Raw genomic sequence first — 23842 nt, 5'->3', positions numbered from 1 at the left:
CTTATTTTTATTACCTTGTTTGTTGTCTATATGTTCAGTAGGGTGTCGCTCCCCCAGGTCTTGCTCCAGGGTCCCCTCCTCTTCCCCTAAACAGCGCCCTCCTCTTCCCCTAAATAGTACCACGCAGCAGGCTCCTGTCTTGCCCCGACTGGACACCAGGTGGCGCCCCACACCACTCCAAGTTCCTGGCTTCCAGGGCTCTCGCTGGAGTAAGTGACCCTGAGAATCGGCCCAGGTGGGGCGTGCAGGCTGATCCCCCAGCAGCCTCCTTCTGAAAACAGGGTGCCTTTTCTGACCCCACAATGAGGAAGGCTCGCTCCTCTTTGACCTGGGGACTCACAATCCTTCCTGGAGGAAGAGGTAGGAGAATGGAGTTTTCCAGGTTCAGTCTGGGTTTCAGTTCCCCATTCTTATCCCACACTAGAGAACAGAGCAGAGAGAGGGCCTACTGTGTGCTAGGCACTGTGCTGGGTGCTTTATCCCCGTTGTCCTACCGAATCCTCACCGCAGCTCTGCGACATCAGTACCAGCCCCATGTTTAGACGTCGTAGACTCGGAAATGGAGGCTCAGAGAGGCCAGGTTGCTTGCCTGAGGTCACACAGCTGTCACGTGCAGAGCTGGCATTTCAACCCCGGCCCCTCTGACTCAGAGCCAGGCTCTTCCATCATATCTAATGCCCCCCCCCCACACTGAGCAGAGACTGGCCTGGAGAACAGGCAACACTGGACACTGGCCCTCCCTCGGGTTACCTCACTTCCTTCATTACGCCCACCTCCTGGGCAGTAAGGATGCGCAGACTGAGCCCCAAGGGGGCATGGCACTTGCCAAGGTCATGCAGCACAGCTGTGGGCCCTCGTGGGGATGCCCCGGAGTGGGCAGGAAGGGCTCTCTTTAGCCGTGTCAGGGGAGGCCAAGTGCAGAGACAGATGGGTGGATTCTGTTCAAAGGGTTCTTCAAAGCCTGGCGCGGAAGCACCGCGGAAGGGGCGGGGCGAAGCCCGGAGGGGCCGCCTTCAGTGGAGAAAGATGCAAGATTGGGGACAGGAGCCTAGTGATGGAAGAATTAACCCTCCAGCGCCCGGATGGCACCAGGACAGGGCCTGGTTCCGGGCTCATCTGGCGCTTTCCGAGTCCGTGCCCGCCCTGTCACGCCGGGCACTTTTCCCCTCACCCCCTACACCTGGACTCGGGGGCTTGGTTTTCTGCTCCCAAATCTGCTGAGCCCGGGCTGGGAAATGCGCAGGAGGACAGGAGGACAGGAGGACAGGAGGACAGGCCTCTGCGGCAGGGAGGGCTCAGAGCAGAGTGGGCCCCCGGCAGCCTGGCTGTCCTGAACACGGCAGGGGGGGGGGGCTGGGAAGGGGCGGTATCCCTGCAGGGCTGAATGTCCCTGTGGGGCGGTGGCTGGGTGACCTGTTGTCACCACTGTGGCAGCTGCCATCATGGAGCCATGTGACATCCCCCCATCCCAGGAGTCAGGCTGCGGGCCCTGGTCACCAGCTAGTCAGCAGAGGAGCTGGCTACCCCCCGGGGCCTGTGGCCTGGCTGGCCCCAGGGGTTAGAGCCAGGGCAACAGGTGCCTGGACTATGGGAGACAAACCCCCGGAGTGGGGGCCTTGGCACATGGCCCAGCTCCAACGTAGGGTCTGCAGGGGCTGCGAGGGGCTCTGGCCCCCCTGCAGAGCCTTTTCCTCCGCTCGTGGTGGATAAGGAGAAACAAGTAAGCCAGCAGTTCTGGGCCTGGCTCTGTGGTGGGGGATGACAGTGCTCCCTCCACGTGGGGAGATAATTCTCTTTGTCGCATCCAGGAAGCTCCTGCTGCTTTTGAAAAGTCTTTGACGTGCCCTGGCCGGTTGGCTCAGTGGTAGAGCATCAGCCTGGCGTGTAGAAGTCCCGGGTTCGATTCCCAGCCAGGGCACACAGGAGAAGCGTCCATCTGCTTCTCCACCCCTCCCCCTCTCCTTCCTCTCTGTCTCTCTCTTCCCCTCCCGCAGCGGAGGCTCCATTGGAGCAAAGATGGCCCGGGCGCTGGGGATGGCTCCTTGGCCTCTGCCCCAGGCACCAGAGTGGCTCTGGTTGCAACAGAGCGACGCCCCGGAGGGGCAGAGCATCGCCCCCTGGTGGGCAGAGCGTGCCCCCTGGTGGGTGTGCCGGGTGGATCCCAGTCGGGCGCATGCGGGAGTCTGTCTGACTGTCTCTCCCCGTTTACAGCTTCAGAAAAATACAAAAAAACCCAACAACAACAACAACAACAAAAAACAAAGAAAAAAGAAAAGTCTTTGACGTGGAGAATGGCAGAGATCGGTCACCAAGGCTCAGACTTGCCCTTGATTCCTGGGGACGGTGCCTACAGACCGCAGCATCTTGGAGACCCTCGGCGTTGCGGGCAGGCACGGCGACGGGACTCTCACCGACATTCTCGGCGTTCATTTTCACAGCTGCCCTGGGCGGTCAGAATCTTCAGGCCAGTCTCACAGGTGCCGAAACCACCTGTCCTTGTGCTACGGACGGGAGGTGCTCCGTCCTATACAAGGGACCTCACCGCCCTCCTCTCACAGAGCTGACTGTCCTTGTTCCCAGAAGAGGGAACAAAAGCTCGGAGAGGGAAGCCACCTGGCCACGGTCACACGGCAAGTCACAGTCAGTGTTAGAGCCCTGTCTCCTGATACCTAACCGGGCGTTCCCTCCATGGTCCCGCACGCACCTGACACTGTTCATTGCTCCTCCCCTGGTGGGAACGGGAGAAGGAGGCGGCCTTGCAGAAGCTGTGATCCAGACCCAGCGCCAATCAGCTGGGCTCCCTCCAAGCCTGTCTCCGGAAAGGGGGATACTGCACTCTGGAATTATTCCTTTATAAGACATAGCAGTCTCTTTTCTTCCAAGCTTCTGCTTAGCCACTTGCCTCGAGATCATTAATCAGGCCGTGCCTGCTCCCTCGGGGATCACGCTGTCACAGGTTCCTCCACCCTGATCTCCCCCACCCTCACCCGCGCGGTGCCCACTCACGCCCCTGTGTGGTGCCCAGGCTGGTCACTATTGTCCTGCATCCCCTCTCTCCCTTATCTCAGAATGTGCAGTGGCTCCAGGTGAATGAGTGAGCAAGCCCTTTCCTTCTTTCTTCCTCCAAGGCCCGAGGCCCCCTCTCCGTCCCAGTGCCTGACGCCCCCGCCGGCCCGGGCTTCTGCTTGTCTCCCTGACTTTGCACCTGCTGCCTGTCTACTGGATACTCTTCTCCCCTGGTGCACTCGGCGAACTCCTACTCATCCGTAAGGCCCAGCCAAAATGTCCCCTCCTTCGGGAAGGCTTTCCTGGCTCTCTGGTCCACCTTGGGTGGGGGTACTGGGGACCACAGACCTGGTTTATTCGTAGTGTTCCCTGGCACACAGTAGGAATGGTGACCACAGACTGTCATGGCATTCAGCCCACTGTCTGTCTACTTGTTTGTCTCATTCATCCATTCGGTCATTAAGTAAATATTTATTGAGCCTTTTTATGCATCAGGGCCTATCTTTAGCTGCTTTCTTTTTTTTTTTTTTTTTTCTGAATGGCCGTGAGTCTCCTGCAGGGAGGGGCGGTGCCTGGATCACCTCTGGCTCCCCAGAGTTGGCATCTGGCATCAAAACGACCAGAGACTGTTTTCCTAATGAGCCCGTTGGATCCATTCCTGTGCTTCCCTGGAGGAGCCCAGCTAACTCCTGCCCCCGGCTCCCTGCCCACTGTGCCCAGGCCCGCTGGTCTGGGAAGCGAGCTCCCCACCTGCAGCCTGGCGAGAGCCGGGACAGTGTTGTCAACCGCCAATGCCCCGTTCAGAGGGACAGATCCCGTCCTGACATCAATGCCCATTGTCGGTGGGGATTCCGGCCTGTCCGGCTTCCTTTGCCCGGTTCAGGTCTGAGTCATTTCACAAAGACCTGTGCTGCCCTGCTAGGCGTGCCGGTGCTGGGGAGGTGGCAGGGTGGGGGATGAGGGTGGCATCCTCGAATGCTCATGCAATCCTGAGGGGGGGCAGCTTTTCAGGGAGGGACCGGCCAAGTCCTCAAGGGGAAATGGTACAACTGAGAGCAGTGCGGACAGACGCAGGCCGTGGGGGTGACCGGAGAGGCGGGGGGAGAGTGTGGGAGTGAACCGAGGCACCCAGCTGCCTCCTCTGGGCCGCAGCTGGCTTCACAGCTGCAGGGCTGTCCATTGTTGCCTGAGCCCCCTTCCGCCCTCCCCCCTGCAGTCTTTGCCGAGGGGGGTGGCAAAAGACCTAGGACCTCAGCTGGGAGGCCCCTGCCTGGTCGAGTGTCCTGTGTTCCCCACCCCCCATCCCCAGCCCCCAGACCTGTGCCTGGTCAGGAACGCATGTCTGCTTCCCAGGGCAGTGGGCTTAAGCAGCCAGGCTGGCCCGAGATCGATGCATGTGTCAGGAGCAAAGAAGGAACAGATGTTTTCTGAGCAGCAGACCCACAGATGCAGAGGGTGGGAGGGGAGGGGAGGGGAGGGAGGGGAAGGGCAAAACGATTTTGCATTCTGGAGTCCGTCTGTCTGCGGCAGGATGGATGGGAGTGCTGGGGGCCTGGGGGGGGTGCGAGCCTGTGGGAAGCATCTGGCTCCGGTCCAGAGCTGCACTCAGTGCCGTGGGCTGCAGGCCTGGAAGGGGGATAGGGGGTCAGGGCGGATTTCCTGTCTGACCTGCAGTGCTCCCCACGGGACCAGGCGCTCCATACACGAGTCCTGCGAATTAACCTTGAGTTCTCCTCCCACGGGCCCTCCACTCTCAGAAGTGTATGCACCGCAGCAACGTGTGTGTAAATATTCATATTAATGTGTGTGTGTGTGTATGTCTGTGTAAATATTCATATGCTGATGGGTGTGTGTAAATATTCACATACTGATGTGTGTGTAAATATTCACATACTGATGGGTGTGTGTGTGTAAATATTCATATACTGATGGGTGTGTGTAAATATTCACATACTGATGTGTGTGTGTAAATATTCATATACTGATATGTGTGTGTAAATATTCATATATTGATGGGTGTGTGTGTAAATATTCATATACTGATGGGTGTGTGTGTGTAAATATTCATATACTCGTGTGTGTGTGTGTGTGTGTGTATGTAAATATTCATATATTGATGAGTGTTTTAGCGAAGCAACCAGGCCTGGAGTGAGACCATTAAATCACGGCTTTCGATCCCAAATTCTGGGCAGAAAACATAACCCATGTTGTTTTTTATGACAGTTTCAAAGAAATAAATGCCTTTTTCTTTATTACGGATCTTACTGACTGTCCCCCCTCCCCAGACAGTGCTCCTAGCCATTTGCTCATGGGGGGGGGTGTATGACCAGGAAGGAAAAACCCCAGAGCCTTCGGGGTCAGAGACTGAAGCTAGAATTCTAGTTCAACACCCATCTTTATGCAATTCTGAGTCTCTCAGCCTCCCCGAGCCTCAGTTTTCCCACTCGTGGTGATGGGGATATCCCGGTGCTGTGCTGTTAGGAGGAGGAAGCGTCCCGGCTTCCTCACAGTGGGTCAGGCCCGCAGGAGCCGCTGGGATGTGTGACCTGTAGCTGATGAGAGAGGCTGTGAGCATTTGGGGAGGGGAGGGGGAGGGGGAGTGGGGAGTGGGGAGGGGGAGTGGAGAGGGGGAGGGGAGGGGGAGTGGGGAGGGGGAGGGGGAGTGGAGAGGGGGAGTGGGGAGGGGGAGGGGGAGGGGAGGGGAGGGGAGGGGAGTGGCTGGTTGTGGGTGAGATGAGCAGGCTGCCTAGAAAGTCGATGGGACCGGGAGTTCTCTCATCTAGGCCAGATGCCACCATGGAGACCCTTTGCGTGGCATTCTCATTTTCTAATGCCAACTCTATGGCAGGGGTGATCCCAAACGTAGGACCTCTCCCCAGGCGCTTCTCTGAAAAGGGGGAGAGGAGAGAAGGGCGCGGGCCAGGCCAGACCCCCGACCCCTGTGAGAGCAGAGAGTAGGCGTGGAGTTCAGGGTGAAGGCTTTTTACATAAACGTGGCAGCACGTACAGGAGAAGGGCCGCCTGACAGTCTCACACTGCTGAGATGTTTCCTGGGGACCCCGGGGCTGTGGAATTAAGCCCCCGTCCTCTCGTGCACCACCCCTCAGAGGCTGAAACACTCCCCGACCTGGGCCTCGGTGCTGGGCGGGGCTGGGAGGGTGAGTGCAGGAGAACAGCTGCCACCCACGGCGTGGGCACACTGGTCCATGGGGTCAGCCAGGCTCTTGGGCAGTGGCAGGAGGAGCTGGGGCTTTGCTGCTTTCTGGCTCCTTGGTGTGTGTGTGTTTGTGGGGGGGGGGCAGCACAGAATATCCTTACCCCAGCATCAGGCTGTGTGGGTCAGACAGACCTGGTTCTGGTTCTGGTTCTGGTTCTGGCTCTGGTGGGGAGGGCCAGGGATTTGCTACCAGCAAAGGAACCTGCTAGAAGCTCAAGAGGCGGAGCAAGCTCACAGTTCAGGAGACATGGGAGCCAGGGAGTGCTGGAGGGTGTGAGGGTTGGGCCTCGGGCTGCTGAGGCAGAAAGGAGATTAATGAGCTGCTCTCCCAGGCCTGAGACCCGGCCTGGAGATGCAGACGGCCTCTCTTCATTATAAAATAGTGTATACCCCCCCCCATATGGCTCAGGGCCAGTAACAGCTCTGTGCCACTGAACCCACAGTGAGTGGGTTATGGGGAACGGCAGGGGCCCGGGTCCTGTTCCTCACTCTTCCCTGTGAAGTCCAAGGACAGAAACAGACAAAGGGAGCGGGGGCCACAGCCCGCATCAGCCCCCAGGGAGGACACTGGCCACGGCTCCCATTGCAGCCACCAGGCAGCTTGCTTGCCTGTGTCTCTCCAGCTCCCAAGCCCACCGGGCCTGGGATGCACGCTTACACCCTAGCTGCAAGGGAGTCTGGGGAAGTGATTGTCTGGTCTTCCGGACTTTTCCATAAGGAGGTGGGACACCCTCCCCTTTGGCCAGGAGCAGGGCAGCCAGGAAGTGGAGGGGACCGTGGAGGCAGGCCGGGCCTCCCTCCCCAACTGAACTGAAACGCTGCAGGCTGACAGTTCCGAAAGCCGACAGGAAGATGCGGCACCACTGCTCTTGAGAAAGAACTGGGCGCTGGACCTAAGGGCTGCTGGGGTGTGTGGCGGACCACCTTCCACAGACCCACCCCAGACCATGCTCTGTGGTGACAAGTGACCATGCCATCTCTTACTACCTAGCTGCTTCTGTGCCCCTGAGAAATCTTACAGCCCCGGTACAATCTTAGACCTACGCGAGCCCCGGGAAAGAGGAAGGGCGGCCGTGACGATACAACTCTATAAACAACCGCTTCAGTGAACAAATGCCTGCTCCTCTGCAGGCCCCCTCGGCCAGGCATTTCACACACAGGGTGTCTGGAAACCTCCACAGCAGACCAGCAGGCTGCGTAGGCTCACACCCATTTTGCAGATGGGAAAATTGAGGCTTACAGAAGTGGAGTGACTTTGGAAGCTTGGAAGAAATAGAGCCCCCCTGACTCTGGAGTTGGTGTGCTTCTTGCGGCTCTATCTTGCCTCCTTCCAGCTTCCCTGCCACGGCTTTCCAGTGTGACCAGGTGACTGTCACCTCTGTCCTACTGCGGGTCCCCTTGGCCAAGGGAGGCAGTGGGAGGGAAGCAGAGCAGGTTGTCAGTCACGAGGACGCCTGGGTCCTGGAGCAGAGCCTCTGTGCTGCTCCGGAGTTTCAAATGACTTAAGAGAGAGAGAAAGAGAGCAGAAACTGTTCCCTGGAGAGCCAATTAATGCAAGTAAATTTGCATATGTAAATTGGCTCATTAAATTGTGACAAGCTCCCAGTGGATTTGGGAGTGGGTTTAGGAGCACTGACTATCTGAAGGTTTTCCTATTAGTTAAAATGCTTTTGGTTTTATTTCTCTAAAACTTTAACTTGATCTGGCTTAAAAAACAACAGAGTTCACTAGCTGGTGGACTGCTGTCCAGATGCAATTAAGCTTCAGGAACAGTCTGATCAGGGCTTCGGCATTGTTCTGCGATGCCTGACCCTTGCCAGCTAGTTTTGCTCTGGTGGCTAGTTCTTTCGGGATAGAAAAATGGCCGTAGCCACAGCAACAGCCCTCATTTCTGCACAAAACTCCTTCTAGAGGAATCCTCTCTCTAATCAACAAGCCTTAGATTTCTGAGCTTAAATCTCGTTCAAGCCATTTAGGTCGCATGCCTCCCCTGCACCAGTGGGTGGGGCCGAGGGGACTAGTGAGATTAAACTGCTCCATTGGAGCCCATCAGCCCAGGCTCAAAGCTGCAGGTGGGAACCCGGGTCAGATGCTGCAGGACAGGGGAAGGGGAGGGGGTGTTGGGCAGACACCCCGATGCCTCACACAAAGTTCTGCAGGAGGAAGGAAAAGGGACCTGACACACTCACGCCTTCTATGGACCAGACCCTAGGCTGGTGTTCACAACATGTTATGTGGTAGGTGTTTTTATTTCTGTTTTTTTTTCTTTTTTTCTTTTTCTGAAGCTGGGAACGGGGAGAGACAGTCAGACAGACTCCCGCATGCGCCCAACCGGGATCCACCTGGCACGCCCACCAGGGGCGACGCTCTGCCCACCAGGGGGCGATGCTCTGCCCCTCCGGGGTGTCGCTCTATTGCGACCAGAGCCACTCTAGCGCCTGGGGCAGAGGCCAAGGAGCCATCCCCAGCGCCCGGGCCATCTTTGCTCCAATGGAGCCTTGGCTGCGGGAGGGGAAGAGAGAGAGAGGAAGGAGAGGGGGTGGGGGTGGAGAAGCAGATGGGTGCTTCTCCTGTGTGCCCTGGTCGGGAATTGAACCCGGGATCCCCGCACGCCAGGCCGACGCTCTACCACTGAGCCAACCGGCCAGGGCCTATTTCTGTTTTTGAGATGAGTGAACAGAGACACAAACGTCTGTCGTTCATAACACGCTTGATGTTAGTAAGTGGTGGACCTTGGGTCGGAGCCTCAGGCTTCCTGCCCTGCTCCTCCACCTGCCCTGCTGAGGGGGCTGTGGCTCTGTAGCCCCCACTTCCCCCAGTTCCGTCAGTACCTCCCCGTCCACAGTTGGGGCTCGGTGCTTGGGGGATCCTGACACACAGGGCCAAAGAGTCCTAACTGAAAGGCAGACAGAATGCAGTGCTAACAGTGCCAGGAACCTGCAGAACCTTCTCATTTTCCCCTAGCGCCACGAATCAGCATTCCCTTATCCGATTGTTAGGTAAAGGTACAGAGAGGGCGGCAGGCTTTATAAAGGTCACACAGCAACTAAGAACAGCAAGAGCCAGACGGTCTAATGGTTTTCTCTCAGGGGCTTTCAATTGCTCCACGTGATTTTGGCTAAAGCACCACTCGTAGCGTTTCTGCACTTGGAGCTGGCGGGCACTGTTGGCACCTCCAGAGAGACCTCACAGGTGGGCATCACCTTGGCCAAGGCCCTTTCCCTCCAGGTCTGATTTTGAGCTCCTTAGTGCCTGTAGAAACTCACTCCCATCCAACAGACCTTTGTACCTGCCTCCTGCCCGTAGGCTCCCAGCAGGGCTTCTGTGTCCATCAGTTCTTACACCTCACAACTGCCCTGCGAGAGGGGAGCCTTGTTCTTCCCAGAGGCAGGTGAGTTCAGCTGCTGGCCCGAGATCAGGAGCCAGGCCATGAGCATGGGTGCGCCAGACACCAGGGTCCGACCCTGCCACTTTGGACTGAGGCATTGGGAAAGGATTCGAAGGCGAGTTGGTATTACAGCCGTGTTCTCCACATCCCAGTCTGATGCTCTATCCACTGCGCCACCGCCCGGTCAGCTGTGTTCTCAAGAATGAGGGACAAGCTAAGCTATTAAAGGGTCCCCTCATTGCTGCAGAGCTTTTGAGATCAGAGTGTTATGACCCATAGAGTCACTCACTCACTCACTCACTCGTCCGTCCACCCCCTACAATAGCTATTTATTGAGCACCTACTGCGTGCCAGGTGCCGTCCGGGTTTTGAGGACACAGGGATGGACAGTCCTTATGAGGCGTCTGGTTCTGTGATGTCTCAACAACAGTGCGTGAAGCAGGTCCGATGTCATATGGCCGTCCCCATTTGACAGAGTAGGAAACTGAGGCTGAGCTGAATGATGTGACTCGCCCAAGGTCACAGGCATTAGGCGAGTGACATTCCTAGGATCTGAACTTCTCTGTCTTCCAACCCCCTTAGTCACATGGCCCTGCACACCGATGAGATGGCGAATGGGAAATTGTCAGTCTCCTCTCTCTCTCTCTCTTTCTCTCTCTCTCTCTCTTTCCCTACTTCCCTTCCTTGCTTCCTTGGCATACAGACAGAGAAGATGGTGTATCCTCAGTAGGCGCCGCGTGGAGAGCTGCCGTCCAGGGGAACGCCCTCCGGGCCTGGCGATCCTCCCTGAGCCCCCAGGACTTTGGAACCAAGGTCCCTGTGGGGAGACCACCCGGGAGCTGCCACGCCGGGGTTTTCAGTCAGGCAGCATTTAGACTGTCCCATTTCGCTTGTGATTACGCCGGATGTTTGCATCATTTGTAATGAGGCAAATTGGGACAAATTGCCAAGGACACTTTTGTAAATGAAACCAACAGAAATGCTCCCGTCTCCAGTGGTCGCTGGGAGGGCTTCGTTCACTCTCCCTTTCCTTTCACGCGGGAGGGGTGTGTGACTGTGTGTGTGTGACTCTGTGTGTGTGACTGTGTGTGTGACTGTGTGTGTGTGACTGTGTGTGTGTGTGACTGTGTGTGTGTGACTGTGTGTGTGTGTGACTGTGTGTGTGACTCTGTGTGTGTGACTCTGTGTGTGTGACTGTGTGTGTGACTGTGTGTGTGTGACTGTGTGTGTGACTGTGTGTGTGTGACTGTGTGTGTGTGACTGTGTGTGTGACTCTGTGTGTGTGACTGTGTGTGTGTGTGACTGTGTGTGTGACTGTGTGTGTGACTGTGTGTGTGTGACTGTGTGTGTGACTGTGTGTGTGTGACTGTGTGTGTGACTGTGTGTGTGTGACTGTGTGTGTGACTGTGTGTGTGACTGTGTGTGTGTGTGACTGTGTGTGTGTGACTGTGTGTGTGTGTGACTGTGTGTGTGACTGTGTGTGTGTGTGACTGTGTGTGTGTGACTGTGTGTGTGTGACTGTGTGTGTGTGACTGTGTGTGTGTGTGGCTGTGTGTGTGTGGCTGTGTGTGTGTGACTGTGTGTGTGGCTGGCTGTGTGTGTGTGGCTGTGTGTGTGTGTGGCTGTGTGTGTGTGACTGTGTGTATGTGACTGTGTGTGTGTGTGACTGTGTATGTCTGTGACTGTGTATGTGTGTGTGTGTGATTGTGTGTGTGTGTGTGTGTGTGGCTGTGTGTGTGTGACTGTGTGTGTGTGTGGGGGGGAAGTGGCCCTCGATATTCTGGAAACCTTCAGGGGGGGCAGACAGAAAGGTCCCTGTAAGGCGGCCGCTTTACATCTGGGGACCGTGCCCTCCCTCTCACCTGTTGAATCTCTCACCTGCCTCACCTCTCCTCGAAGGGACATCACTGACGGTGACCCTGCTGTGACATTCTCTGTGGAAGGCTGAGGCCAGGAAAAGGATTCCCGATGCAATCACATTTAGGAGACAGAGTGACTAAAGTCAACCCAAAGCCTCCCTGCAGGACATTTCAGTGCCTTTGCTAAGCCAGTGAGCAATGAGACTCTCCAAGAACAGAATGGTTAACTCCCCCGTTGGGGGAGACCTTTCTGGTCACGAGCAGAACCAGCTTCGGAAAAGTCACGTGAGCACTGTTTCCAGAAGGGTCTGCTGAGAGACAGCCCAGCCGGCAGCGGCCTGGACCCCTCCGCCTGCTGTAATCTGTAGGCCTGGCCATGATAACCCAGATTCTGGAGGGCGAGGTCCCGACCTCAGCAGGTAGTGTGACCAGACGATTGTGGTGTGTATGCCTGGAACGGTCAAAATCGGACCACTCGCCTTGTCCTGCTGGTGTCCGGAAGGACCTGTGCTCTCCGGTCCCCTGCCCTCTGCCCTGCCGCCTCTCCTGACCTGCGTGCGTTTCTCCTCGTCCCCAGTCATCGTAGTGAGGGCACGCTCACCTGGAAACTCGTCCTGTCTTCCTGTCCAGACCTGGGATCTTCAGGGGAAGAAACCCTGTGTGACTATCGTGAGATCTTTAATCCCTAGCCTGGGGCGAATACATATTATATGCTCACTTGGTCCCAGATCCTGGGCCCGAGAGATGCTGAGACGAATCAGACCCGGGCCCTGAGTATGCGGCCCGGCGGAGGCAGCAGACAAGAGGCCGCAGTGAAGATCAGTGTGATCACGGGGCTTCTGGGGACGAGCCAAGGGCAGAGGCAGGGCACTGGGACTGTGCCCAGCCTGGGGACGTACAGAAAGACTGGACCTCAGAGGACAAATGGTGACATTAGGGATAAGTAGGAGTCAGCCAAGTGAAGACAGGTGTATGGAAGTGTGTTCCAGGTGGATGGAACAGCCTGGGCTAAGACCCAGAGGCAGAGGGTTTGAGGAAATGGATGAAGGTCAGTGTGGCTCTGGGGGAGCCTGAGAGGCACAGAGATCTGAGATGCTGGATTGGGTGCCTGAGGAGGAGGAGGAGGGGGAGGGGATGGAGGAGGAGGAGGAGGGAGAGGAGGGGGAGGGGGAAGAGGAACTGAGGAAAAGCACCACACCCCAACTCTTTCGCAGACAGAGGGGAGTGTGGGGCAGAGGCACTCTGGCTTCCATGGGGCATGCGCAGATAGAAAAACGGAGACCCCACCCCCTTAGTTAGCCCCTGTCTGAGTACCAGGATGCTGCGAGGCCCTCCCCTCAGCCCCACACCCTGTATTAATTGAAATTACCAGAGAGAGAGAGAGAGGCAGAAGGAGTGGGAGAGAGAGAAAGAAGGTCAGGGCAGAAGCTTGCTCCAGCCTCTGCCCTTGCTGTTCCCCGGCCTCCCCTAGACTCCTCCCTCCGATGCTCACGTGGCTTGCTCTCTCACTTCTTGATGAAAACCTCTCTTTGGACGCTTGCGCCTCGCCTCTGGCAACAGACCCTCTCTGAACACCATTCTACAAGCAGCCGCCAGCCTCCTCTGCCACCCCACCCTGTGTGGATGTCCCTGCACTTACGGCCCCCTGAGGTCCTATGACACAGTGACCTGTCAGCTTAAGTCATCGTCCACGTCAGCTGCGACCACGCTGAGCTCCATGGAGATGGGACCCCTCTTGCTGAATCCCAGGGCCTGGCTCGGTGTCCGGCCTGAGGAGGAGCTCAATAAAAGTTCTTGACTGACTACCTGAACTGAAGGACAGTCAGGAGTAGCAGGGCTTCCACACGCAGCGTCTCATCAAAGTCTCTAAACTCCCCAAAACGCCTTCCTCACATTGGGGGCGGGCTCAGCGGGGGGGGGCGGGGGGAGGCACGTGCTGAGGGTCCCCCAGCTGCTCGTGGAGCTGGGAGGAATTCAAAGGTCCCTATTTCCACTCCTCCAAACTGAACACGCCCTGCAAGGCAGACATTGTGTTCCTCCAAGGGCTGCCGCCCCTGCAAAAGCAGCCCTGCCCCAAGCCGTCCCACTTCTTCCAAGGTGCCGCAGCTCCCTGAGCTTTCTGGGGGGGAACTCAAAGACCCCCCCCCAAAAAAAAAACTAAATAAATAGTAGGCACTGTTTACTGAGCACTTACTATATGCGCCAGGCACTGTGCTAAGTAAGGACTTATACCAACTCAGTTAATCCTCACAACCTTAATAAGTACTATATCTGATGCCCATTTGACTGACAGAGAAACTGAGGCAGTCTGAGGCGCTCCAGGCCCCAGTGGTAAGCGCTGGGGGCTGGTTTCGAGCACAGGCAGTCGGGGCTCAGAGCCGCCCCCCCCCTCCCACGTTGCCACAGCCATATAAGAGGCCAGGTGGCGCAGTGTTCTCCCACTGTTCTCCACCAGCTTTTATCTGGAGGGGAACCCCGGGGCTGCTGGGATTTCTCTGCCAGGTTCCAGGACAGACGGTGGATTAATCAGGAGTATTAATGAAAATGCCAGCTCCATTATTGCAGAAACGTAAGTAATTTATGGGGAATTGAACTCTGGCCATTAAAATGCTATTGCGGACATGTCATTCAGGGCTCCGTCTGCGTCTGCCGAGGAAACACACCATCTTAACGGAAGTGTTGGGTGTCCCTGACTCAGAGCTGACGGCGCCTGGCTGTGCCGGGATGGCCGGTGAGGGTGCTGAGCATGGCCGCACGTGGCACGGCGCCCCCAAGGTTCCTTCTTGCCAGGTGCTGAGACGGGGAGTAAACATAGGAGACACAGGTCCTGCCTCTTCAAGGAGCTCGTCAACTCATGAGGGAACCAAACACGTAATGATGGCTCTACAAACATGCAGGGCAACAGCACAGATGGTGCTGTTAGAAAGATCAAGTCTGGCTCCAGGTGGATGGGAGCCTTCCTGGAAGAGGTGTCAGAGGTTAAAAAATGTTTTTTCTTTTCTGGTAAGTTGTTCCTCTCTCATAAAATCTGATGGGACGGATTGGGAAATCGGGGATCTGAGGGTTTAGTGTACAATGCGCATTTTCCACAAGGACAGTATCATCTCCAGAGTGGGGAGCAATTGGTTTGCATGTGTGAAATCTTAACTCTTTTTATGTTTAAAGCACAGAGGTCCCGATAGTCCATAAACAGGTATAGAGTGTGCTTCCGGCATTAACATTTCACAGTGATTGACACTCGTTTGGTGGTGGGGGGTTAGAGTGAGAGACAGAGAAGGCTGGACAGAGGAGGGTAGATCGAAGCTGGAATTTTAGGGAGAAGCAGGTGACGGCCAGGTGGAGACCGGAGGAAGAGCACTGAGGAGAACGGGATCTGACACTATAGTCACGGTAGAGAGGGAGGGACACAGGTGTGGAGGGGTCAGCAGGACAGAGACACAGTCAGGTGTGAGTTCTAGAACCATCTCTTTGCTCTGGGAAGGTTGGATGGGACCAGGACTTGGCCCAGGACGCTGAGGGGGCTGTGGCAGCAATGGAGGGAGACACAGAAAAGATGTGCAGGAGGAGAGCCCAGCAGGACCTAAGACTGATTGGTCCCTCGGGGTGGGGAGGAGCCAGCCGTAGGTCTCCAGCCTGGCCATGATGGGCAGGGCAGGGCACAGCCATGATCTGAGAGAGGACGCCCCAGGGGTCAGAGGGAGTCCCTGAATGAGGCCGGCCACATTCGCTAAAAGCCACACTGAACATCATTACTCCGGGCAGGGCGATGCCTCTTTATTCCTCCTGCCACCATGACAACGGGACTCCACTCCATTAAACCAATTTACTCCCAGCTCCTGAGACTCAGGAAAACGGGAGCCTCTCTGGGGAAGGCTGTCTGACCCCTGACCTCCGGCTCACCCCGGGAAGCGGCGTGGTCTCAGCTCGGTAGGCAGAGGGCCTGTCTGCTGTCACTCGTCCACACCATTACTGAGGTTCCCGGGAGGCTCCATGCATAGCCTCCTCTCCTATCACCCCCGTCAGTCTGGGAAAAGGAGAGGAATTCGTTGCACTAATTGCACTTAATTCCTCTGCGCTGTGCCCAGCACGAGCCTGCTGAGCCCTCCCCTTCTGGGAAGCTGGCTGGCCCAGGCTTGAAAAGGAGGCCTGGGGCTGGGAAGGAGGTCTGGCAAAGGGGAGGGGGGGAGAGTGGCCCTGAGCCCCGAGCGGGAGTGTGCTTTGTGCCAGGTGTTCTCTAGGGCCCACACATGCTTCCTGCCTGTCCCCCGTTGGTGTGGTAGATGGGCGTCTGTCTGTCCGGTTTCCCCATGGGCGATGAGCTCGCTGTGGGCTGGGATTCTGTTGCGGACATCTTTATCTCCAGCACCTGTCCTTCCCTGGCATGGGGTGGCCGCTTGGTAAATGCCTGTGGATAAGTCAGAGGATAAGTTGACTTTGTGTGCGTTGTACACTAAACCTTCAGATCACTGCTGCATAGACAGTCCCTAGCGCCTTACCAGCATGTGTTCAATAAATACACATTGAATGGATGAATAAATGAATGAACAAGCAGACCCTCCTTCCCAGCAACCCCGCGTGGTGGGCACGGCAGGTCACATGGTTTGGCTGTAATTCTTCACTCCGTCCCTGCCTTTCCGGCCCCACTGGCTCTGAGCTTGGCCATGTGACTTGCTTTCACAATGTAGTGATTGGGGGAACCAGTGTGACTCCAAAGTTGCTCATTATTCCTCCGCAAACTGTTAGGTCAGGCAGGGGCCACCCTGGTGCGAAGGGTGACAGGCTTGGAAGGTGAATGTGCCAGGTGTCCAGAAGGCAGCGGTGGGCTGGGCCTCGACTCCAGGAGAAAAGGGCGGCTGGACAGATAGATGCTCTCTCTGCCTCTGCCTGGGTTTGCATGACCCCTCCCCACGAGGGCTGTGTGGATGATTCCATGTCTTCTGACTTTTTCTCGCTCTGAGCAACTGGCTCTGAACTCGGCCCTGATCCCTGGGACTCTTGCCACCCTCGGGGTGTGGTGCTTTTCGTGGAAATTAACCTCACCTTTCAAGGATGCTGTGGGCATGGAACAGAGGGGTCGAGCCCTGGGCATCAACGGCTGGAGTACAGAATTCTGCTGAATTCTCACCAGGGGACCCTGGACAAGTGATGAACCTGCCATAGCCTGGAATTCCACAATGGTCGACCAGGGGCTCGAGTCAGAGGCACTCACAGGCTGGATTCTCCTCCAGTGCTAGAAGCTGCCTCCCTCCCCCCAACCCAGCTGAGGCTGAGACCCACCCCTCCCAGAGTCAAAGGTGACTAGAACGGCAATCTGAGAAAGTGTCCCAGACATCCTCGAGAAATGACTGACCAGTCTGAGCCAACCCGTCAGGCTGGAAGACCTGGAATCAAATCCTAGCATTGGCTCTTCTCACCTCTGTGACTTTGGAAATGTCAGATCATTTTGAGGGAGAGACCTTGACTTCCTGATGTAGAAAATGGGTAATAACAGTTACAGTGCAGGGTTGTTGAAAAGACAAAAGGATATAAAACATGGCCCTGGCCGTTTGGCTCAGTGGTAGAGCATCGGCCTGGCGTGCAGAAGTCCCAGGTTCGATTCCCGGCCAGGGCACACAGGAGAAGCACCCATCTGCTTCTCCACCCCTCCCCCTCTCCTTCCTCTCTGTCTCTCTCTTCCCCTCCCGAAGCCGAGCAAAGATGTCACGGGCGCTGGGGATGGCTCCTTGGCCTCTGCCCCAGGCACTAGAGTGGCTCTGGTCGCAACAGAGTGATGCCCCGGAGGGGCAGAGCATCGCCCCCTGGTGGGCAGAGCGTCGCCCCTGGTGGGCGTGCCGGGTGGATCCCGGTCGGGCGCATGCGGGAGTTTGTCTGACTGTCTCTCCCCGTTTCCAGCTTCAGAAAAATAAAAAAAAAAAAAAAAAAAAAAAAAAAAAGGATATAAAACATGAGAGAGACCTGCACATACGAGGTCTCAGCAAGTTTGGGATGTGCGTCTCTAGAATCATCTTCCAGGAGCTGTGCGGTGTAACCGCTGTGGATGGTGGCAGGAGATGTGGCTGTGGGCTGTTGGCTTGCACCATCACCGAGAAGAAATACACGTGCTTTATAATCACTAGACCATGTATTAAGGACTCACTAGTGTATCAGTGGCCAGACTTAGCACATCACCCATCAGCCAGTGAACGTTTAGAGCAAGTCTGCGGAACAGGCAGAATGGTTATTCTCACGGCACAGGGAGAAATTGAGGCAGAGAGAGAGAGAATAAAGGGAACTGGTTGGTTAAGGTCACTCCGTTAATGAAAGGTGTAGACAGGACTAAAATCTGGGTCAGCCTGGCTCCCGAGTCCTGGGCTCCTCACAGCTGTGCGAGCATGTTCTCCAGGCTTCTCACTACTCGCAGCTCTGCCCGAGTGTGCAAACAGGCCGTGGCGCTCTCTGTCTGAAGGCATCGCCTGGCCCCTCGGGAGTCGCTCTCGGTCAGACTGTACCTCGATGAGCTCCGTGGGTCTATGCCGGTGGGGTGGGGGGACTTAAGAAACAGCCCTCCGCAGCCCACGGTGGTGTTTCAGTAAAGGTTTGGTTACTGCAGAAGCTCACGCAGGCCTCGGGGGAGAAATTTCTCAGGTATCGATGTTGGGAACTGGCGTGCTCCCATTTTAAGGGAAGTGATTCTTACACTCGAAGGTGCACCATTGTTGCTCGTACTTGTTAAAGCACAGGTAGCTGGGGCTCGCCCCAAATTCCGGGCTGGGCATGAGAATTTAGTCTCCTGGTCCCCGGGTGATGCTGACTGGCCTTGGGGACCGCATCCTGGGAACCATGTTGTCGGAGGTCTTGTTTCTCTCTTTGCAGGGACGGCTAGGAAGCTCAGAGACAGAGGAGGAGCCGGGCCAGCAAAGCATCATACATTTCCCCTCGCTTTCTGCCTAGCTTCCTTTCCTTTTTCTTACTTGCATTTTCTCCTTTGACACAATTTCCTCGTTCACATAAACGAGCAAACGCGCATTAAAAATCATCTTCCTTCGATTCCAGTGTGTGAGGCAGACGTGGGATTCGAGTGACAGGTCCCCCCGTGTGGAATAACAAGCCCTGCTTCCCGAGCCCCTGGGAAAGATGGCGCGTGGTACCGCGTGCAGCCGAGGGCTCAGCACAGGGCCCGACACATGCCGCTCAATCAACGGGAGCGATTATCATATTACGATGGGGCCAAAAAATAATAATAAATAGCCCGTGGCTGTCACTGCCCTCCCCTGCCTCTGCCACGTGACTGGAAGGAAGAGAGACAGAGCGTTCTCATTCTGTGTGATAAGTGGCCGCCCCGGGGACACAGCTCGCTCTTCTCCGGCCTCTGCTGTGTGCAGTTCTGCCAGAGATGCAGGGAACAGACAGACACCGTGGTGAACGGCTTCTTTCCCGCACAGAGCGTGACATTGTGGGGAGCACTGGGGGCCCCATTATTTTGCTACTCCATGGGGGTAGGGGAGCACACATCCCTCTGAAGGAGGGGTGAGAGGTAACACGAAAGCACACAGTCCAAATAGGCAGAGCCCGACTGACTGCAAGCCGGAGGAGCCTTCCCTGCCTCCAGCCAGGGTCGTACTTCCGACTGGGACCTTCATCCCGAGCGCTCCGCTCCTCACCCCGCGGAGACGGTTCTGCAGCGCGCAGAAGGGGCCGTGTGGACTGTGGCGGCCATTTCTCTGAGGGAAGTGCTTCCACACACTGATTTCATCTTCGTTACGCATCAATCAGCTAGACATGGTTCTCCCCATTTTGTGGATGGGTAAACTGAGGCTCAGAAGAGCTCCTTGAACTGTCAAGGTCACTCAGCTGATGCTGTCTGACTTCAGCAAACACTCTCACAGGACGACAGTGAGAAACAGATTTGCCACCTCAGGGTTCGAAGCTCATTCAGGGGACCCCTGCGACCTCCCTGTTACCACTTGTCATCCTTCCCATTTATCACCAGCTCCCATCAACCTTGGGGTCTGCTTGTCAACACTGGTAACGGCGGGTAGGTAAAATGGGGTCTTCACAGCCGGGAGGGCCTGGGGCCTGGGAGAGCCGTGGGAGACCCGGGAAGGGGATAGGATATAGGGTGTGTGTCTACAGGACTGTGTCTAGTTTGGGTGACCCCTCTTTCTTTCTCCCTGGCACAGGCCTCGAGGTGAAAACCTTCCAGATGGCATCCATGTGACTCAGACAGGCCCTCAGTCAGAGGCCAGGACCGAATAAGACCCAGCAAAACAAGAGGCAGGAGTGTGTGCTGTAGGGGAGAGAGCTTGGGACCTGGGGTCAGGAGACCCAGCTCTAGCCCCAGCTTTGCCATCTGCTAGAGGTGGTGTGATCCTGTGTGTGACCTGAGTGGGATGCAGTCCCTGCACACAGCCTGGCCTCCCACTTCACACCCATCTGGGAGATCATACTCCTTCATCCCATCCTCCCTGCAGTACGCTGAATAACGGCCCCCACAAGGTCCTGTCCGAATCCCTGGAACCTGTGGATGTTATCTGACATGGCAAAGAGTCTGCCGATGTGACTGAGTTAAGAGTCTTGAGGTGGTGATATCATTCAGAATTATCCAGGGGTTCCCTAAATAAAGTCCCACATATCCTTCGAATAGGAAAGCAGGGGGAGATTTGATACATGCAGAAGAGAAGGCAAGTGACCAAAGAGGCAGAGATTGGCAGGATGTGGCCCTAAGCCAAAGAATGCTGGCAGCCACCAGCAGCTGGAGGGAGCAAAGAGCAGAACCTCCCCTACAGCCTCTGGAGGAAACGAGGCCAACAACAGCGCCTTGCCTGCAGCCCAGTGGAACTCATTTTGGAATTCTGACCTCCAGAATGGCGAGGGAAGCCATTTCTGTTGCTTTCAGCCTATCCAATTAGTGGTAATTTGTTGTAGCAGCCACAAAAACTAATATACACCCCCTTCCTCCAACAAATTCAATTCTAAAGGCATTGGCAAGTCACAGATTTCACTGAAGGTTTCCAGATGAGGGAAAGAATTCACAATGAACATGGTGTAGCTGGACCTCACACAGACTCCACATCGGAGGGGTCTGTCCTTCAGGATCACCACCCCCTCTTGGCTGAGATCCTCATCTTGTCCCATAGAGTCCTTCCATGACCCTGGAGTGTCCTGAAGAGTTAGTTCATCCACTGTCATCCTTGGATGAACAAAAGGACCCTCCTTGGATGAGAACACTCAAGAGGTGGGGGCCGATAGCACATAGGGAGGACACTACGCTTTCTTGGCCATCAGTAGGCAGACCATGCACATTAGAGCCAGCTCTGGAGTCCCCTCCAGGCTCTGTCCCCCACTCCCAGGATATCTTGACCTCTGGGCTGGCACCTTATGCCCTATCCATTAAGTGGGGGGTGGAGTCTCTACCTCTTGGAGTCATTGTAAAATTAGGAAAGGCACCTAGTCCTGGATTTGGCATATCATCGTCACTCAATAAACGATCTTTTTTTAAAAAGTAGATCACGATGTTTAGATTAATTGAGCACTTACTGTGTGCATCAGGTTTTCTGCTGAACTTTATAGGTATTAAGTCATTTATTCCTTGCCTCTGCTCTAGGAGCCAGAAATCGTTATCCTCTGCCTGTTTCAGCCATCAGAAAACAGAGGCACAGGAGGCTACGTGATGAGCAGAAAGTGACAGTGGCTGGCAAGTGGGTCTAAACCAGGGCTGTCACTCCCCGGGGGCACACCCTTAGTCTTTAGGTACCCAGGAGGTGAGCAAGATGGGGTACCCTCTCTGTCAGGAACTGATGCTGGGGTTTGGACAGGTCTGGGCCTGCTGGTGAAGTGGGAGTGGTCCCTCCATGGGTCTCGGCAAGGAGACAACACATCCCGGGGGGGATGGAGCTCGCAGGAGCACCCGGGCGGTGGGAGGGCAGCGTGTGGCAGACACTGGCATCTGCGCCCCGCCAAGGGCACGCCTGGAGAGAGGGAGCCATTTCTCAGACAAAGCCCTGCGTCCCTGGAGGGGAAGTGGAACAGCAGGAGAGAGAAATGGTTGATGCCACATTCGTGGCTGAGCTTCTGCAAAGAACAAGTGGGAGTATAAGCCAGGGACGTCTGCGTTATGACTGTGAGTTTGGCCGCAGTGACTCAGGCTGGTGACGTCACCATTATTGATTCTAATAAGTGCTGTTATGAAGACCAAACGAGGTCATGCGTCTGTATTGGACATATCATACCATATGCCATGCTCAGGTCCTCACAATATCTGATCCATTGCTCAGGAAGAAACAAAAAAAAAAAACCTGAGATGATCAAGTTCAGGGTCATAGGACACTGGGCTCTTCTCACCTCATTTCTAGTAAGCTGATTGGTCACCAAAGGCTGTCAGTCATTTCATAGGCTGTGAAGAGATTATTGTCTGGTGAGGTTTAAAAAATAAAAAAAGTGACACTATTCGCAGTCGTTGAAAGGTAGAAAAATACCACAGGTCCACTGACAGATGATGAATGAACAAAAGGTGGGCTGTCCGAGCCCTGGCCGGTTGGCTCAGCAGTAGAGCATCAGCCCAGTGTGTGGAAGTCCTGGGCAGGCACACAGGACAAGTGCCCATCTGCTTCTCCACCCTTCCCCCTCTCCTTCCTCTCTCTCTCTCTCTCTCTCTCTTTTCCTCCCACAGTCAAGGCTTCATTGGAGCAAAGTTGGTCCAGGTGCTGAGCATGGCTCATTGGCCTCCGCCTCAGGCACTAGAATGGCTTCTAGCCTAGCGGAGCAACGCTCCAGATGGGCAGAGCATTGCCCCCGGGGGGCATGCCGGGTGGTTCCTGGTCGGGCGCATGTGGGAGTCTGTCACTCTACCTCCCCGCTTCTCACTTCAAAAGAATACAAAGAAATAAAAAAATAAGAAAAGGTAGGCTGTTCATACAATGGAAGGGTAGTCAGCCTTAAAAAGGAATGGCACACTGATACACGCTACAACATGGATGGCCCTTGACAACACGCTGCTCAGTGAGAGAAGTCACGCCTACAGGCCACATTGTTGACTTAATCCACTAACGTGAAATACCCAGGGAAGCCCCACCCACAGAGACAGAGTGGGCGGGAGGAGTGGGGAGTGACAGCCTGAAGGGCGAATGGTGGTGGTGATGGCCGCACACCTTCGTGAACGTCGGTAATGTCGCTGAAGTGTAAACGTTGAAATGGTTGAAACAGTCAACTTTTATGTTATGTGTATTTGCCACGATAAAAAAAGTAGAGATAGGCTGAGTGGACCAGATTCCCTGCTGGTTCGTCGACAGAAATTGTAACTGGGAACTGCCAAGAAAACGAGGAAGGAGCCGCAGAGGGGGGGGGGAGGGGGAGGAGGAGGGGGAGGGAGAGGGGGAGGGGGAGGGGGGAGGGGGAGGGGGAGGAGGAGGAAGGCCGGGAAGGCTCGGGGGCCTGCTGCAGCCGTGAGGACGCGGAGCCGGAGGAGTGGTGACAGGACCGAGAAGGGGGGCCGGCGGCAGGTACAGAAGGCCCGGCGGAGCACCTGCAATGACCTCTGAGCTCCCGCGGCTGAGGGAGCGCGCCCCATTCCACAGCGGGGATCCTGGGCTCCCAGGGGCAAGCCCACCCCACGCTGCCCACTGACACTGAGCTGAAACTGCACCCCAGGTTGGGGTGACATCCTGCTCGAGTCATTTCCTGAGCTGGAGGAGGAAGTGAAGGAAACCGACCCACTGAGTCAGAGAACAGAGTCCGCGCAGGAAAGAGAACCCTGCTTGCCTCTGTGGTGTACGCGACATGCACTAGCCGATCCTCCCTGGGGGTGGGGGTGGGGGTGGGGGTGGGGGAGGAGGCTGAGCCTGTCTCCATGTCCATTCCATTCAGGGAGTCAGACCTGGGGCATGCCTGAGCAGCCCTGCGTGGCAGGGACCCACAGTCAGCTCCCGCGGGAGTCCCCAGTCACCAGTGAGTGCCGGAATGAGCGGAGAGCAGGTGCTTGGATTCCTGTGGCTTCCTCTCCTTCATCCCCCCATCTGGCTGGCCCCTCACTCCCCGTGGTTCTCTGGAATGGAACAGCCTACATTGGCACAATGACCCTTTGTCTCCTCCCTACAAATGTGACATGAGCCACAGTAAAGGTCAAGACAGGCTCTGGGCCAAGGACCCTAAATATCCGCTGAGCCTCAGTGTGGCGCCTGCCCCAGACCCCTTCCACTGAGTCTACGTTGTCCCACTAAACTGCTGCTCCCCACGGGCTCTGGCCCTGGAGAGGGTCCCTGGGGCTCCACTGCAGCCCCACCCCACCCTCCCTAAGTGTCAGGACTCAGACTGTTCCCGAGCTCAGTCCCTTCGGCTTCCTGTCACTGGCAACCGAAAGAATCCTGCTGGATAGGACCTGAAGAAATTTCCCTAAAA

At 56.0% G+C, this 23842-nt stretch overlaps 1 protein-coding gene across 6 annotated transcripts in view; it reads right to left on the bottom strand.

The window, feature by feature from the left end:
• KCNIP1 (potassium voltage-gated channel interacting protein 1) overlaps positions 1 to 23842 on the bottom strand; it is a 288179-nt gene that overhangs the window by 87762 nt on the left and 176575 nt on the right. The gene's annotated exons all lie outside the window — the stretch shown is intronic.

This window comes from Saccopteryx bilineata, chromosome 4, assembly GCF_036850765.1.
Source record: "Saccopteryx bilineata isolate mSacBil1 chromosome 4, mSacBil1_pri_phased_curated, whole genome shotgun sequence".
Lineage (NCBI taxonomy): Eukaryota > Metazoa > Chordata > Mammalia > Chiroptera > Emballonuridae > Saccopteryx > Saccopteryx bilineata.
The sequence above is the reverse complement of the archived record's forward strand: the minus strand, read 5'-3'. Positions and strand labels throughout refer to the sequence as shown.